The sequence below is a fragment of the Sturnira hondurensis genome, unplaced genomic scaffold (assembly GCF_014824575.4).
Source record: "Sturnira hondurensis isolate 20B ecotype Veracruz unplaced genomic scaffold, ASM1482457v3 Scaffold0013299, whole genome shotgun sequence".
NCBI lineage: Eukaryota > Metazoa > Chordata > Mammalia > Chiroptera > Phyllostomidae > Sturnira > Sturnira hondurensis.
This window is the reverse complement of record NW_028085930.1, coordinates 7,110,832-7,121,146: the sequence shown is the minus strand read 5'-3', so window position 1 is coordinate 7,121,146 and position 10,315 is coordinate 7,110,832. Positions and strand designations below refer to the sequence as shown.

Here is a 10,315-nt window from a genome sequence, read left to right as displayed (position 1 = left end):
AAGTCTGGAGCCGGGTGAAACTCGTCCTGGCTCAGAGTTACCTCCCGGAAGAGGTAAGGAATCTGGGGAATTTATTGATTTTATATTATTTATTTATTTATTTATTTATTTACTTTGTTCTTTTTTTTTTTTTTTTTTTACAATTGAAGGGAAGAGCAACTTTGTCAGGCATGGTCTGAGAGACGCTCCCAGGGGCCATTCGTCCTCTGGCACTCTGATTTACCACGGAAGTTGTAGAACAGGCTCTGGCTGCCTCCCCACCCCCAACCACCAACGACAACCCTCCACGAAAGAAATGCAGATGCTGGCCATGGGTATCTGTCCAGGCCGAACTATTGCGGTAAAGGCTGAAGAGAAAACTGGCACAGCGTCCAGACTGTCTGCTCTATGGAGATATGCCAGAACCTAGAGCTGGAGGCAAAAGTGTATGTGCTCTTAGTATTTCAAAAAGTGCAGTTCCAGGGACCAGGAGTGAGGTGAAAGCGAGTGAGGCAGAGAAATCTGGTCTAGTTAACTCAAAGATGTATTTCCAATCTGGCCATCATTTGGTAACTAGTGCACCTGAAACTGATTGCTTCATCTCCTAATACTGTATCTTGCTGCATCCCAGGACAGTCTGTCTGAAGGAAGGGAGGAGAAGACACCAGTCCTCAGCTCTGCGTCTCACTGGTGGAAGTCCCTCCCCCGTCTTGCCCATGGTGCATTAACTCCTCAGCACTTCCAGATTCTGCCTGTGGGGGCACCAACTGGGTCTCTTGGCCTCTCACATCTCAAAAGCAAGACCAAAGCCAAGAGGAGGAGGAAGTGGCAGCCAGCATAGGTGGGAGGCAAGGGACTGTAGGGTGGTGCCTAGGTGACGGTAATAGAGTCCATAAGTGCTTGGCCACCCCAAGGGCAGCCAGGGTAAAAGAGCTGGCCAAGGACCCCAGAAAGAGTCAAGGTCAAGAGGATCTGGATGTTGCCTAAGGTATGCCTGGTGCACTTATACTTAATAAAGATTTAGGTACATACACACATAACACAGAAACTCACATGTACAAACACAGCCACACATAAAAAATACAACAGTTTAAACAAGACAGTGGTGAAGATCCAACCAAATTTTTCCCCTACGTTCTTCAATACATATTTAAGGTTTTATACAATAAAGGTATTTTGACATTATAATGGGTAAAGGTCATGTAGACAGTTTTAAAACGACAGGCACAGTAGCAAACATTTATTTTTATTATTATTATTTTAATTCTCACCCAAGGACATTTTTTTATTGCTTTAGAGAGAGAGGAATTGGGGGAGAGGGGGGGAAACATCGATGTGAGAGAGAAAACATGGATTGGTCTGCTTTCTCGTACATGCACCAGCCGGTGACGAAACCTGCAACCTGGCATGTGCCCTGACCGGGAATTGAACACACAACCTTTTGGTCCTACTGGATGATGCTCCAACAAGCTGAGCCACGCTGGTCAGGGCATCATTTATTTTCTAAAGTAGTACAACAGGGCAACATTTATTTTTTAAAGTAGTAAAACAAACTGGTAAAAAATTATTCTGTCTTTTCCTTTTTTTATGTTTGTTCTTATTTATTTGTTACTCTTAGAAAATCTCCTTTCTGACTGAACTCAAACTGAGAGGCAAAAGGCTCTCAGAGAGGCCAGCCTACATCTCCTGGCAATGTGTTCCTGGGATTTTTCTTTGGCCTCCTTCATTCTCTCAGCCAAAAGTTTAGCATACTCTGCAGCCTGTTCCTTATTTCTCTGAGTACATTGTTCCTTCAGAGTAATACGCTGACATTTGTGTTTCAAGACACCTGGAATAATAAGACACTGAACCCTGGGTGCTTTGGTCCTGGGTTTTTTTACCTTCTGTGGTTAGGGGCTTTCTCACAACATAGGGGCGGACATCATCTTTGTGAGAGATTGGAAAATTTAAGGATTCTGCTAGTTCTTTTGGGCCCCAGGCGATGAGGCTCAGCATTATCGGTGAGACCAGAAATGTTTTTTTGCTCTGGCTGGTATAGCTCAGTGAATTGAGTGTGGGCCTGCAAACCAAAGTATCGGGGTTCGATTCCCAGTCAGAGCACATGCCTGTGTTGCAGGCCAGTTCCCAGGAGGGGATGCACGAGAGGCAACCATACACTGATATTTCTCTTCCTCTCTCCTTCCTTTCTCCTCTAAAGATAAATAAATAAAATCTTTAAAAAAAAAGAAATATTTTTCTCCCCTTTTTTCACAATGACCAGGATGAGAACACGGAAATTGGCATCCACAACACAACCCCAAACAGATTTGCACCTTCGCTCTTCAGTCCCCCTGGGTCTGTAACAGGAGTGCCCCTCACTCAGCAGCAGATGGGCATGGTCAATGGGCAGGACACCCTGCTTCATGGGGAAGCCTTGTTTGTTGTTCCCAGCATTTCATTCTTCACCCAGAGCATCAGCGGCAATGTCTGTGGCCACATGCTTCTCATAAAAGGTACGTGGTTTGTGTCCATCGTCCACTTCACTGAGTTTCTGGCAACCAGTGGCCGGGAAAAATGCTCAGCTTCATCCTGCAGCCCACCCCCTCCAAGACGCCACAAACGAGCTTGTTCTGTGTTTTACCGGGTGGTCATAGTCAAAGTTGTCATCTTAAATAAAAGTTTGAATCTTTTAAGAGTTTCTTTAGGAAAGTAGCAATATATTGGGGGGTTTTAAATGAGAAGTATGACTATTGCTTTATAATAATTAGTTTCCAAATAATTTTAAAATATAGGGCATTTATATAGCTTGTGTCATTCATTTATTTATTTGTTCAAATAGCCAATCGCTGTTATTCACCAATACTTCCTGAGTACCTGGTATGACAAGGTACTTGCCAGTCACTGGTGATAACAAGAAGTCTCAGAAAAAAGTGCCGCCACCTGAGGGCCCATATTGGGGTGGGTAAGATGGGTTATGGCAGGGAGAAGTGGCACTCACCAGGTGTCCAACTGCTTTCTCAGTTTGGAACCTCCGCCGCAATGAAGTGGGGCCTTGGGACAAGTCCTGCCCCCCCAAACTGCGGGCAGAAGCGGTGCATGTCCCTCTTGGGACAAGGCACTCACAAGCTCCTCCAGCCCTCTCTGCCCCTGGACCGATGGCCCTAGAGGCCACATTTTGCCAAATGCCATAGCTGCAAGAGGGACAAGGACTGCCAGACCTGCACCAGACTTTGTGTGTATAAATACAAATCTCTATTGTGGTAAACTCCTGGGATTTTAGGGTTGTTACCACGGCATAGCCACGATTAGCCTGACTAGTAGGCATATGAACAACGACAACACACCATATAATAACATAAAAGAGAGTAAATTCAGTGTGCTATGGAAACAAACAAAAGGCAAATTAGCAAAACTAAAGCTGCCGATTACAGTCCAGAGACTAAGACACAACACGCACCTCCCCCCACCCACCTCCAGCAGCCTGGATTGAGTATGGGCCCTTTTCTTTCTCTACGACCACCCCCCTCCTGCAAACTGACAATATTATGGTTTATTGTTATTAGTAAATATGCCAGAGAAGCACATCCAGATACATTGCCACCAAAGTACAAAGAGACCTACTAAGTGATGTGCTTTGTGCTGCGTGCTGTCCCTCACTTTAGAGGGCATGTCCCAATGAGTCTCAGACACCAGACTCTTGAAAATTTTACAATGTAGCAAACTCTTAAATTATTGCAGGGGTTTTCTCCTACCCCCAATATGACAAGGGCACAGCAGCTTTGTGAGAGTTTTCTCCCCAATCTATAACCTCAGTCTAATCATGAGAAAACACTAGACAAACCCAAAGTGAGGGGCATTTTACAAAATATCTGACCAGGACTTGCAAAAAGTGTTCAAGTTACAAAAAAAAAGAAAGAAAAGAAAAAAAGACAAGGGGAGACTGAGGAACTCTCAGAGATGGAAGGAAACAGAGGACCCACGATGATGACTCAATGCAACATAGTGTCCTGGACCAAACCCTGGAACACACAATAAAGACATTAGGAGGAGAACTGGTGAAATCCGAATGAAGGCTGGTCTGGTTAACAGTGTTGCACCGACGGTTTTTTCAGTTTTGAAGAATGTGCCGTGGTTATGCAAGACGGTAACATTCAGGGAGGCTGAGAACAGGGTGTATGGGACCTCTCTATACTATTGGGCTGGCCAAAAAGTTCATGTTTTTTTTTTTGTAAAATAAAAGATACATTTTTCATTTTCAGCAATAACTTAATATTGATTTGGATATTTTGAGTATGTTGGCTATCTCTTGCATGGTATAGCATCGATTGTTCTCAATTAATATCTCCATTTGATCACTATCAATATCAGCTGGTCTATCCGACCATGGAGCACCATCCAGCAAGAAATCTCCAGTGTGAAACTTTACAACCACTTTTGACACATTCAATCCATCACAGCACCTTCTCCATACACTGCACAACCTTTTTTTGCTTTTCAGTTGTGTTTTTACCTTTCTTGAAATAATAAAGCATACTATGCTGAAAATGCGTATTTTCTTCTAGCTTCAATATTAAAATGGCTACACAAAAATTCACTGATTTTGATAAGTTTTTTAAATGCATGCCAATATGACAGTCATCACCATACGATCTAACAAAATAGCTAAGTGCTACTCGAGGTATCTTACGGAAAAATCCAAACAAACTCTTGGGCCAACTCATATCTTTACAACTGTTCTGAAAACCTAAAATTATTAAAAGATAAAGCATTTGAAGGAAAGAAAATAGAAAATATCTGGTCAATAAGATTGAATATACACAAAAGGAGAATAAGAGTACCTGTGAGGAAGCATGTGGATGTGGGTATAAATTTTTGTCTGTTGGTGTGTCTGTGTGATGGTGTGTGGGCCTGTGTATGTGCATGAGGCACATCTCATGTGTGAGTGTGTGTATTTATACACGTGGCTGTGTTTGTGTGTATGTTGGAGGAAGGATGTATATTAATTCCCTCTACTGCTGAGGAAATTAATGAGCCAAGGTGCTTGCAGGAACATGAGGATCAGCACCTCCTTACATTTTGAGCCCTAGGCACCTTGCTGGCCTCACCCCAGATCCACTATTTTAATAAAGTTGCCAAGAGGAGCAAAAATGAACACATAGGGGGCACCTGGATTTGAACCAGGGACCTCTTGATCTGCAGTCAAATGCTCTACCACTGAGCTATACCCCCTGACATAATATGTACCTTATAAAACACCTATTCCACTTTTATGAGTTACATCATGCTTCATAAGTACATGAGCAACTGAACTCATCCTGGATTTAAATCCATCCCAATCCCTTCTAGCCATACTACCTACTGCCTTTCTCAGAGCCGATATCCTCACTCTCATCCCAGCACCTAAAGCTCTGCCAACTGCTCATTAATCTCTGGGTACATGCATGAATGTTTTAAATAGTACAGACCAACAAGTGTTGGACCTGGAGGAAATCTTATCGGGGTACCCGCAGTGGACTTCAGAGGCCCACGTACAACTCTGAAATTATAGACAAACACTGTATATTGTGCATGTTTTCAACAGATTTTCACAGGAGACCTCATCCAGGACAAACTGTCTCCTTTCACAGTTAAAAAAAAAAAAACAATTGGATGTTCCAAAGTTCAAAATTCACCTTTGAACACCTTTAATTCCTATGCCCTTGAGTTCCAATCTGAGGATTTTTAGTCCTGTGTACACCCACGATGAGAAGAAAGGTCAGGAAGCCTCTGGCATCGCAACAAATTCTCCCTGGCGAGACCTGTCAGCTGCAGCGGTGCTGAGGAGCAAACAGCAGCCAGGTTTCCAGCTCACAAGCTCTCTGAAGCCCCGAGACACCCATCCCTAGCCTGTCCACTCGGCGGCCTTCCAGGAGCCTCAGATTCAAACCCAGTGTGTCCCCCCAAACCTGTCATCTTCCTGCCCACACCTGCATCTCCTCCTACTTGGCTTTCTTGTGATAATAACAGCTCATATTTACTGGACACTTGCCATGTGCCCGACAGGGTCATGAAAGTTCTGCCCATAACTTCCCAGGGATCATTGCAAAACCCCCGCGAGCTAGGTCTTACTGTGGTTTGCACGCTGATTTTGCAGGTAAGGAAACCGAGACCCAGAGTGGTCACATGGCGAGGAGGAGGTGGGTCTGGGATCCCAGTGTAGGCTCAAGGTGAATGCTGGCCCTGGCTGTCTAACCATCGCATCAACCTCCTCCCTGCCTTGGTTGGTGGCCTCATGCATACTCAGTCATTTGGCCAAAACACCCAACACACCTCTGAGATCCTCCCACCCTTTCTTCCCCAGTTCCGGGTTAATTGCTAGGCACTGTTGATTTTACCTTTGATGTCACTGAGATCCATCCCCATGCCCAGACCAACAGAACCACCACCTCCTACGCAGCCTCCAGGCCTCCATCCCTCATATCCATCCAGGAACATCCACCCTGTTTTAAAACCAGGTCTATCCAGGTCACTTCCCCTTTAAATGCTGTCGTGAAACACTCCAAGTCTCTCTTAGCACAAAGTGAAAGTTCTTTCCATACAGATCCCTATCTGCCTCTTCAGCTTCAGTGGCAGCTTCATCATATGACACTCCCCATAGCACATTTGTGCTCCAGCTGCTTCCAGCTGCATCTATCAGGCTCCAGCCTCCTGCAGCTTTCTCTGCCTGTAACTGAACCGCCACTCCCCACACGCATCCCCCTCCCTCCCTCCCTCCAGTGTTACATTCCTCATCTGTGGGACCCCAGCCATCAGTCCTCTCAGAAGCCTCCCTTAACCTCTCCTCCCACAGACAGAAGTAACTCCTGCCTCCTTTGCATTCCTAACGCTGGCACAGCCCAGTTCTGCTCACGCCACTCTAACTTTTTATTTTAGAGGCCTGCTTTCTGGTTGAGAGTCCACTGAGCCCAGGGGCTGTGTTGTATTTACCTCTAAGCTCACACTTTGCACAGTCTGGCACATAGTAGTTGCTCCATATATGTCGTTCAAGATGATCCAAAGAAACAGCAGTGCCTGTGTTGTGGGCAGAAGTTAGACCTAGACTAAGGTTTGCTCTCTGGCCTTTGCCTGGGTCCCGAGGGAAGGCACCCAAGGTACTAGGGTACTGGGCTGCAGGAAGTGAATGCGGGGGCGGGTAACAGAAATTTGTCAACGTTTAGAGCAGGAAAGAATGCAGCTCCCTAAACTTCAGGCCAGTCCATGCTTGTCGCTAGCCCTACTTTGTGAATAAAGACTCTACGCCATGACTTGCCCCAGGACACTGCAAACTGTCATCACAGTCACTCAGTGACTGGGTTGGCTTTGCAGCCAAAAGGTTCTAGAACTCAGTGGACAGTCTCAGCACCTTGGGAGCATTGCTGAGTGGAATTTTGTTGCAAAGCTGTTGTCACTAGACAAAAAAAGGGTGAGTAGTATAATGAAGTCATGAGAGTGTGTGCTCTGAGTTCAAATTCTGAGCCTGCTGTTTGTAGCTTTGGAGCTCGAGCCAATTACTGAGCATCTCCGAGCCTCGGTCGCCTTGTGTAAAATGGAGATGCTGATAGTAGATACCTTGAAAAATGTTGGCAAGAACTTGAAGAGATAATTAATGTAAAGAACCTAGACTGATGTCTGGCATATAAGGGACGTTATAATTCAACCAGCCATGAGCTACAGAAAATAATAAAATCAAAGTCAATCCACCATCTTTGGAAGCAAAAATAGGAATAGAACAGGGGGCACCTGGATTTGAACCAGGGACCTCTTGATCTGCAGTCAAATGCTCTGCCCCTGAGCTATACCCCCAGTGAAGTAAACTTGCTTTTAAAGTCTATCCCTCTCTCAGCATTCTGGTTCTAAAACCCTTCAATGATTCAGGGGAGCTATAATTAGAGAGAACATGGCCTGGAAGGAGCCTGGGCATTACAAGCGTCAGAAAGAAGTTTATAGTGAAAAAAAATACAGGACTCCTGAGAACTAAGTTCTCTAGGCCAAGAAACTCTTCTTAGACTCTCCAGTAGCCAAAGCCTGCCCTGTCCACCCCACCTTCCACAAAACAAACCTCAGCGTCAGGGGAAAACTCATCAGGTTTTCCACAAGTGGCAGCATCACTCTAACGTGGCTGATGGGGCACCTGTCAGGCTTCCCTTAGCCAAGGCTCCGAGTGACTGAGATTCTTACTCCTCTTCACGCCTGCACAGAGCTGAGATCATGACTGGCTCTCAACTGATACATGTTGCATTAAGTTAATTCTAAAAAAATAAGTACAGTAGTCCCCTCCCAGATCTGTACTGTATATGTTCCAAGGCCCCCAGTGGGTGCCTGAAACTGGGGTAGTACCAGCCCACCCCTATTTATAGTATGTTCTTTCCTATACATATTATCTATCAAAAAGTTTAGCTTATAAACTTTTGGCACAATAAGGGATTAACAACTATAAATAAGAAAAAACAAAAATAACAATGTACTATAATAAAAGTTATAAGAATGTGGTGTCCCTCTTAAAATATCTTACTCAGCCCTGGCTGGTGTAGCTTAGTGGATTGAGTGCAGGCCTGTAAACCAGCGAGATTGTGGTTCAATTCCCAGTCAGGACACATGCCTGGGTTGCAGGCCAGTTCCCAGCAGGGGATGCACGAGAGGCAACCATACATTGATATTTCTCTCCCTCTCTCCTTCCCTTCCCCTCTGAAGATAAATAAATAAAATCTTACTGTATTTTACTCACTCTTCTTCTTGTGATGATAATAAGACGATATTGTGCCTATGCGATAAGATGAAGTGAGGTGAATGACCCAGGCCTTGTGACGTAGTAGCATTAGGCTACTACAAGGGTTACCTGGACACAAGCCCTGAGATACTTCAGACACCTGGACAGTTGATCTGACCATCAAGATAGCTTCTAGGTGACAACAGGCAGGGAGCATGGGGACAATGGGACCATTCAGGGCCTAGGGCCCCAGGCCAGCCAGCACAGGACAGCTCAAGGTTTCATCATCCCACTCAGCAAAGTGCACCATTTAAAACCTATGAATTGTTTATATCTGCAATATTCCATTTGATATATTCGGACCACAGCTGACTGCAGGAAAATGAAATAACAAAAAGTGATATTGTGGCTAAGGAAGCTGTATCAAGAACGACTTGTGAGAGATAGCTCTTCTAAAGCATAACTCTGAGAGGATTTTAGTCACACAAAAACAGATGGTCAGTGAGTTACACTCTTACATAACGTAACTTGCCTGAAACTTGGGATATTGTCAACTCCAAGAGGTCATTTGATAATAAGAAACAGAGCTCTCAATAAAAGGCTCTTATTCACTTAAGGAAATTGTTTATCCTGACCTTGCTGCCCAAGATTCCTTTTCAACTTCCAAAAACAACTGTAATTGCAGCCATCTGTATTTCTTGGCTTTGCTATCATCTCACACCCTAATAAATTGTTCAGGTGCTTCTGATGGAGATCTTGCGTGTTTAAACCTGTGGGGAAGTCTCTCCTTGCCCCATTTCCCAGGCCATGTACATTTTCCTGGTATTTTCAAAGGATTCTGGGTGTGGGGTGGTCATCTTGTGTCGGGCTGTGGTTGTTTGGTAGCCAGTGAGGAAAGAAACCCCATCCCGTTCTTGTCAACCCTGCCTCAGGGTTGACAAGAGAGCTCAGAAAAGAATCACCTTCTGCTCCACTCATTGTTCTTGCCTCACCTGGGGAAGCTGCGATTTTAGCAGTGACAGATGCACTATGTGCTCTGTATCACAGGACCCCAGTGTTGGAAGGGACCTTGAGGGAGGTCCCTAGAAGGGACAGATGGAGGGAAGCTGAAGAGCCTTGCTTAACATCCCAGACATATCAGGGGCAGAATCAGACAGAACAAAGGGTGCACCCTGGCACCAGCTCCTTAGAAGCAGGGGCACTTTGGGAGTCCCCAGTGCCCAGAACAACATAGGTGCTCAATAAATGTTCGTGGGATAAATATCTAAGTGTGGTTACATACAGGTAGACCAAACATCCTGGTTTACTGAGCATTCTCCTTGGTTTAGCACTGAGTGTGCCGCATCCCAAGAAATCCCCTAAGAAAGCCGAGTCAGGATTGGTTGGTTACCCTAGATACTACCTATCTTCTCTCATCCATAGTATTTCCCAGACCTAATCACTAACCTTTCACTGTCCTAGTTTTTACCATTTCCACGTATCTCCTTTACTAGTGGGTACTTACTATTTGACTTGACATCAACCCACTGGTTTTTATTCAACCTCATCCTATGCCAAACTATCCTTGAAATCCTATCCATTGTATTTCTTTCCACTGCATACCAAAATAAATACGTCGCCATTCAGATATGT

General features: G+C 44.8%; 2 non-coding genes across 2 annotated transcripts; both read right to left on the bottom strand.

Moving 5' to 3' along the window:
• Positions 1 to 5,115: 5,115 nt before the first annotated feature.
• On the bottom strand, positions 5,116 to 5,187 carry TRNAC-GCA (transfer RNA cysteine (anticodon GCA)). The gene has a single exon. It is a non-coding gene; the product is annotated as a tRNA-Cys (tRNA).
• A 2,520-nt stretch (positions 5,188 to 7,707) lies between these two features.
• Positions 7,708 to 7,779, bottom strand: TRNAC-GCA (transfer RNA cysteine (anticodon GCA)). The gene has a single exon. It is a non-coding gene; the product is annotated as a tRNA-Cys (tRNA).
• Positions 7,780 to 10,315: the final 2,536 nt, after the last annotated feature.